Source organism: Chiloscyllium plagiosum, chromosome 17, assembly GCF_004010195.1.
Source record: "Chiloscyllium plagiosum isolate BGI_BamShark_2017 chromosome 17, ASM401019v2, whole genome shotgun sequence".
NCBI classification, from domain to species: domain Eukaryota; kingdom Metazoa; phylum Chordata; class Chondrichthyes; order Orectolobiformes; family Hemiscylliidae; genus Chiloscyllium; species Chiloscyllium plagiosum.
In genome coordinates, this window is record NC_057726.1 from 31,005,803 (window position 1) to 31,013,306 (window position 7,504).

The window sequence follows — 7,504 nt, forward strand, 5'->3', positions numbered from 1 at the left end:
TCCAACAGTGGCCTAACCAATGTCCTGTACAGCCGCAACATGACCTCCCAACTCCTGTACTCAATACTCTGACCAATAAAGGAAAGCACACCAAACATGTTCTTCACTATCCTGTCTACCTGCGACTCTACTTTCAAGGAGCTATGAATCTGCACTCCAAGGTGTCTTTGTTCAGCAACACCCCTAGGACCTTACCATTAAGTGTATAAGTCTTGCTGAGGTTTGCTTTCCCAAAATGCAGCACCTCACATTTATTTAAATTAAATTCCATCTGCCACTTCTCAGCCCATTGGGCCATCTCATCAAGATCTCGTTGTAATCTGAACTGACCTCATTTTTTAAAGTCATTTGTTTTATTTGATTTGAGTACAGAATACAATACTAAAAGCACAAATAGGGACGGCTGTAGCATTGGGAAAATTTAAATAATTATTTTCTCAAAAATTGTGATCTGCTTCCTGCCATGTGTCTCAACATTTGTGATCTTTTTCATCTTAAAAAGTAAATTTCCCTCTATAGTTTGATCACCTGTTAATAGTTAATCTAACTGACTGGTAATTACAGTCATTACAAAGTAAATATGGGGAGTGTATTTTTCTTTTAAAGGAAATAAAGATAGTGCTTTCATTGCAAACACTGATATCTTTGTTCACCTGTGGTTCTTGCACAAATTTGCACAGATTGATTGTGGAGATGATGACTTTAAAAAAGAGTTGGTCCATTATTCCATTTACTTCACACCATCAGATTTGTCTTGGATAGAGTTGTATTTCAAACATTGACAGGCGGGGCTATTTCTTACAATGTTATTTTAAAATAATCGATCTATCAAGTGCTATTTTAAATAATATGGTACTCAAATAAAATTCTGAAAATCTGATGTTAAATAAACAATGTTGAAAATAGTTAGAAAATCTGATACATCTGTGAATAGAACAGAGTTAATATTTCACGTCAAAAACTATTCATGACTAACTCTGGAGAGTACAGATTTGATTTAAGATTGTGTAAATGTTTTTGGCACCAAAATTCGTCATTTTACAGTTCCCTATAGAACTTTTGAATAATTTATTATTTGGAAGCAAAGGTATTTTGGAATATGTCACCATAAACAACAAAAACTTTCATGATTTGGTGCATTTGCGATTGGGATAGAAGTCCCGACTTTGAAAGCTTATTTTTAAAAAATGAATTTTGTCAATACAGAACGAGTGTCATTTAAAATCATTAATGGGACTCCATGATTGAACTTACAGCAGCAAATGAGTGTGACTAATTGTCCTTGCTCTTTCCTTCATTGCCTATAGTTGTTATTAAAATTGGCTCTTGGAAAATTTTTTATTTATGTCTCTAATTGTTGCTGCAAAACATTTAGAAGAAGTTGCATTTCCGTAGAACCTTGTATCCAAGGGCTTTCATCTGGTTTCTCTTAAAGTGGAACACCATAGACATTCAATCGCACACATTATTTGGAAGCAAAGGTATTTTGGAATATGTCACCATAAACAACAAAAACTTTCATGATTTGGTGCATTCAATGTGTGCACATCTTACAGCCAATTCGCTCATAAGGCCCATGAAGAATAAGTAAATTGAATTCCCTGATTTTGTTTTAAAAAAATTGCGCATGTGGGAGATCTGAAATGAACAAAAACAGAAGTTTCTGGAGAATCTAAGAAGATCTGGCAGAACTATTCTGAAGAAGGGTCAGTGGACTTGAGTATTAACCTTATTTTCTATCCATAGACGCTGTCAGGTCAGCTGAATTTCTATAAACAATTTAAGCTCTTGTGTGACTTAGTTTTACTTGGTGTCACTTGTCCTGGGCACTGGAATAACCTAATACTGTTCTTGTGAGAATAACATGTTACATCCATTTGAATTGCCAGAGCTGTGTAATACTTCCAAATTATTATACTCAAGTGCTTGTTTAGATATTTATTTCAGATTATTAAGTGAGGCTTGAGCCTTCTATTCAAAGGCAAGAGATTGCTCTTGTGTCAATGAGAAACAGCATTGATGTAAACTAATAACAAAAACAGCAAAACACTTCAAGATGTGATCTACAAACACACTAAATACACTGTTTTTGCTTCTCATTTTTTGGTGCAGCCAAGCTAAGTCTAAAATTTTATTCAATGCTTGTTGGCTTTACATAGCAATGCCCTTAAATTATTAGTTTCAGCTCAGCAGACTTTTTTTTGCTGCTGGCAACTTTAGTTCAAAGGGATGTTATGAACTTCAGTTGTGCTACCTAATGTAAGTCTGAAACAAAACTGCCAGAGTCTTGCCTTCACAGGAGAACTGAAGTACTGATACTGAAATGTGGAAAGAAAATATAAGGTAGATAAGACAACTAACAATTGGAATGGAGTAGATGGAATGTTCTCAAATGCTTTGAGCAACTTGGCCCATCAAATATCTATTTCAATTTACACTTGTTTTTATGCTGTAGGCTGAAAATATTTTCCACATGGGTATCTGCACATGGCTCTCTATGCTGCAGTTGAGTTCTATAGTTTAGGAATTCCTAGGGAGACATTTTATTGATTGGGACTTTTGGAAGATTATTATTAAAGGCAGTACTGGGTTCTGGGATTTTGGGATTGTATACTGGGTTCACCTTTGGACATTTTAATAGGTGGAAGCTTTTTGGTTTTTTTTGAGTTTTATATCAGAACTCCATTCTGTTTACTCGAAAAAGTGAAAATGGACAAACCATTTAATGTCAAAATCAGCTGACTGTCCCAATCATAGAGACATTTTTTATTCTTTTTAGGTTGGTTAAATTTTGGATAAAATGGATTTATTTTCTGATGATCTTTGCAAAGTGCATTCCATGCTTGCCTGTTGGGCTTTGATTCTTAATAGTTGTGAACTTTTGCATGACTACATCATTGTGAAGGGAACGGTTGACAAGGATTTATTTTGAAATGTAAGGTTTAAATAATTTTATTTATTTGACTTCTATGAATATTCCACTACTTTTTAACTGAGAAGATGGCTGTAGTCCTGTTTTCAAGCATTGCCTCACTAACAGTGCAGTGTGACTTGCTGCCAGAAGTGCAGAGATGCAAACTTGGAAATTTCAGCTGCGGTAGAGGAAAATGAAGAAGGCATCCAAAGATGTGAGGCATCCGAATCATAGTGTAAGCAAGTTGTCTGAAAGGATGATGCTTGAATGAGCCAATGGTCAGTTTGCAGGAATTAGATCATTTTCGAGGAGGTAAGATATGCACTTGACTATCTTATACAAACATTGAGGACCCATGTTGACTTAGGATGCAATTCCATGGCAGCTAGTTACAGAATTGTTGCAACACAGGAGGCTATTCGACCTGTTTTTTTTCTGTGCTGGCTGTCAGTAGGTAATAACCCAATTCCCTCTTGAAATCTTCAAGTATAACTGCCGCCAGCACACTCCACATTCTAATCACTGCTGCATAAAAATGTTTTGTTCTTCATGTTGTCATTGCTTCTTTTGTCAGTTTTCATAAATCTATGCCCTGTGTTCTTGATTCTTCTATGGTGGGGATGTTTATTTCTTTATGTACTCTGTCTAGCCCCCTCATGATTCTGAATGCTTCCATTAAATCTCGTCAACCTTCAGTAAGGAAAACAGTCGCAACTTGTGTATTCCATCTGCATAACTGATCTACTTCAACTTGAGACCATTCGCATAAATCTTTTCTGCACTTCCTCAAACGTGGCACCAGAGCTGGACACAATACTGTAGCTGAGGCCATCAGTTACCTTTGGGAAAATTGTTGTTACTCATGCTTAAGGCTTCATTATGGCAGCCATTAAGCCATTTTTCTGTGTATGCTGTCATCGTAAGGGCATCACATCCAGTTAGGTTGCACTGGTTAAGACCAGCCAATAAAGCATAAATCAGTGATTGAGCCAGCAACCTTACAATGTGCTACTTTTACATTTATGTAGCATTTTATCATACCTCTCTGAAGTATCACAGATGCCTCACAAGTATTAATTAATTTGAAGTCTAGTGATTTATGTAAAGCAATTTACAAGCATTGTCATGACTCAGCTGCTCACCGCAAAGATGGATTTTGCTGTATAAGTGAAGTCTATTGATCTTAGGCTTGTTTTTATTTTTCATAAACCTGTGCGAACACGTTATGACATGCCAGGTAGGTGGAACTTGAACCCATCTGGTCCAAAGGTAGCAACACTGTCACTATACCACAAGACCCCATTCTTTCTCTTTTCTTCCTTTTGCTCCTTACCCAAAGAAGGGACTGCAATGAGGTATTACCCTCAACTACTGTTCATTTATGGAAAAGTTAATGAATGTCAACAACATAACAGTACATAACAACTGCACCAATTTCCAAACACCATTGTGGTGAAATGATTGGATTACAAATTATCACTGAAAGCTCTGACTTCCCATCCCCCATCCTATCCAAAGTGTGTTATAGAACCCTCATTACAGTCATGACTTCCAATTGTGTATTGTTAATGGGTAATTGCTGTGTCTCTGATCTTTATCATGAGAAACTTGAGCTAGCCATGGTCACTCCTTAAACAGATAGGTGGGAGAAACTGACAAATACATTATTCAGTGTAACTGAAAGTGACAACACTTAAAGATACACATCCAGCAATGTCCTGAAATACAAGACGTTTCAATTTGTTTCCGTCGTAAAAGGCATGACCCATTTTAAATGATATCTAACCTGACCCTGAGGTTGTTGTGCCCCATTTAATCTTGTCCCTTGATCTTTTTACATGCGAGGGCCTTAGAATGATCCTGAATGAACTTATCAGAAATATTTTTGTTGTAGAGAGCTGAACTTGTGTACGAACAAAAGAAATCCATTTGTTAGATAAATGGTGCTGACAGCAACTGTTATTTTCTGAGACTTTATCAAAAGTAAACAGCCTGGATACCTTACAGAATTTGGTTAATGATCCTAGTGATAGGAATTATTCTGATAAATTTAAGGTCACATGACTAGGTGAAGTCCAATTGAATTGAGAGACTCAGTGTGGGGGCTGGGGTGCTGATGGGAAGATAAGATAATCAAACTGTATTAACGTGGATACTGAAGCAAACAAAGCACAAATGCTACTGATACCAAGATAGGCTGGAAAATGGACTTTGTTACAGCTGATAATGAAAGATCATTTGAACTATTAGTATCTAATAGATCATTGAGTTTCACTTCTAGGGGATAGCAAAGCAAGAAAGCAATTCGAAAGGCATGCTGGTTGCTGAGCACCCATGTTCCATAGACAGCACAAGAAAAGCTTTTTTCATCCTAAACTCCTACATAATCACTGAGTTACTTAGGGTTACTTATTTTGCTACTTGTAAAATTCCATGATTTAAATACTTAGCTGATATCATTTATTGATTTTGATCTTTGTCATGACTGGTATGATCTGATTCTCATGGTTAGATTATTTAATAATTGTAATCTCATGAGTCACTTATTCCAGATTGCAGAGGTAATATCCTTCATTCTGAGTCCTTCATTTTGAATTAACACCTTTGGAGTGATGTCCTTTATGAACTCAACATGTAAATAAGTCATGATTTGGAGATGCCGGTGTTGGACTGGGGTGTACAAAGTTAAAAATCACACAACACCAGGTTATAGTCCAACAGGTTTAATTGGAAGCACACTAGCTTTCGGAGCGACGCTCCTTCGTCAGGTGATAGTTGACTATCACCTGATGAAGGAGCGTCGCTCCGAAAGGTAGTGTGCTTCCAATTAAACCTGTTGGACTAAAATCTGGTGTTGTGTGATTTTTAACTTTGTAAATAAGTCAAGTGCCTGGAGCTTATCACATGACTACAGACTCTACACTGGAGTACTCTAGGCACTGGCTGTGTCTAGAATTATTCTGTACTGTATAATACTTCAACTGCAAATAAATCCACCAAAGATCTTCAATTAAACCAAGTCCTTGTCCCTCCTTTGTGGTATATTTACAGAATAGGAGAATATTGGTCTGCTTCCTTTCCAGTGTTCTGTCATGAAGTATCCCCCCTCATTAATTTATTTAATTGTTTCTAGTCTTACAAGAAAATTTTGGAAATATTACTTATCTCTGGGGTATCATTGGTACTCATGAGGAAAACCCAAGAATTTATTTATTGGAAAGGATCATTTCTTCTGTACTTGTGAGTTTAAAGATTGTTAAACACTCGACCATTTAAGGAGAACTTCAGATAATATTTGCAAGAACGTTTATCTAATGGTCTGGAAAACCATTATAGATTTGGTACCAGTACTCTGGCCACCTGAGTTGAGCTGCTTGATTTTGTTTGAGACAGAATAAGTAAGAAAGCTCTGTGTTAAGATCGTTCCAGAAATTGAGAAGAGTTGGAAATGGTTGGGCACCTGATGTGGTAGAGACTCTTGTACACTCTGCCAACAGGGCTTCAAGTAAAAGCTGGTCAAAAGACTGCAATCTAGTCCTACAGAGCAACTGCATAAGCTGATGATGTAATCATTCTAGTATTGCAAGCCCTCCAAGGCTGTCCAAGAACTAACAGGGAAGTTTCTGAATACCACAGCTCATAACCTGAGGTTGGATGAGGTTTGGGCATTTTGGTGGGGTGAGGGTTAATTGGGAAATTTCCGGGCATTAAAGAGAATATCGTTGTGTTATACTTCACAGCTGGTATGCAGTAGTATACCTTTAAGAGTCATGCTCATGAAGTCATATCTTGGTATGTAACCTGAGTAAAGAAGTCTCCGTCTCCATCTTATCTTGGGCCACTAAAAGTATCACACGCTGATGGAACCATGGTACTATTTGTAAGCATACAGCTTAGTATTCATCAAAATACAATATATGCAACTAATATGTCTATATAAGGAGCTGTAATAAATATCTGTTGAATATTCCAATACTTTATTCAGGGTATTTGTACCTGATCTGACAATTCAAATGTTAGTTTCCATAATAGAAGAACAAGCCAAGGGTAATGTGATACTCAAAATATTATGTAATTGTAAATTTGGATTGATTGATTTGCATGTTGAATTCACAAGCTATTTGTTTTTTGGTCGTATTAAACATTTATTTCCAACTTTGGTAACTGGACTTTATTATCAAGCTTAACAAGCTAACGTTTAGCTGTTGCTCTTGAACAACACTATGCAAACTTGGATATGACTTACTTGGTTAAGCTTGTAGCCCTCAGGCCCAACAATGACTTTAGTTTTGTTGTGTGATTTAGAATTGCAAATCTAATACTCCTCCATTTTATGTCTGAAGAAAATTTGATAACATGAATGTATCAATTTAGCTGTCAAAAGAATGTAACTTCTTTGACTGACAGAAGTCTGCTTTTACAATTCCTGATTTGGAGGTGCTGGTGTTGGACTGGGGTGTACAAAGTTAAACATTGCACAATACCAGGTTCTAGTCCAACAAGTTTATTTGGAAGCACTAGCTTTCAGAGTGCTGCTCCTTCATAAGCACCAGGGACCCAGGTTCAATTCCAGCCTCGGCCAACTGTCTG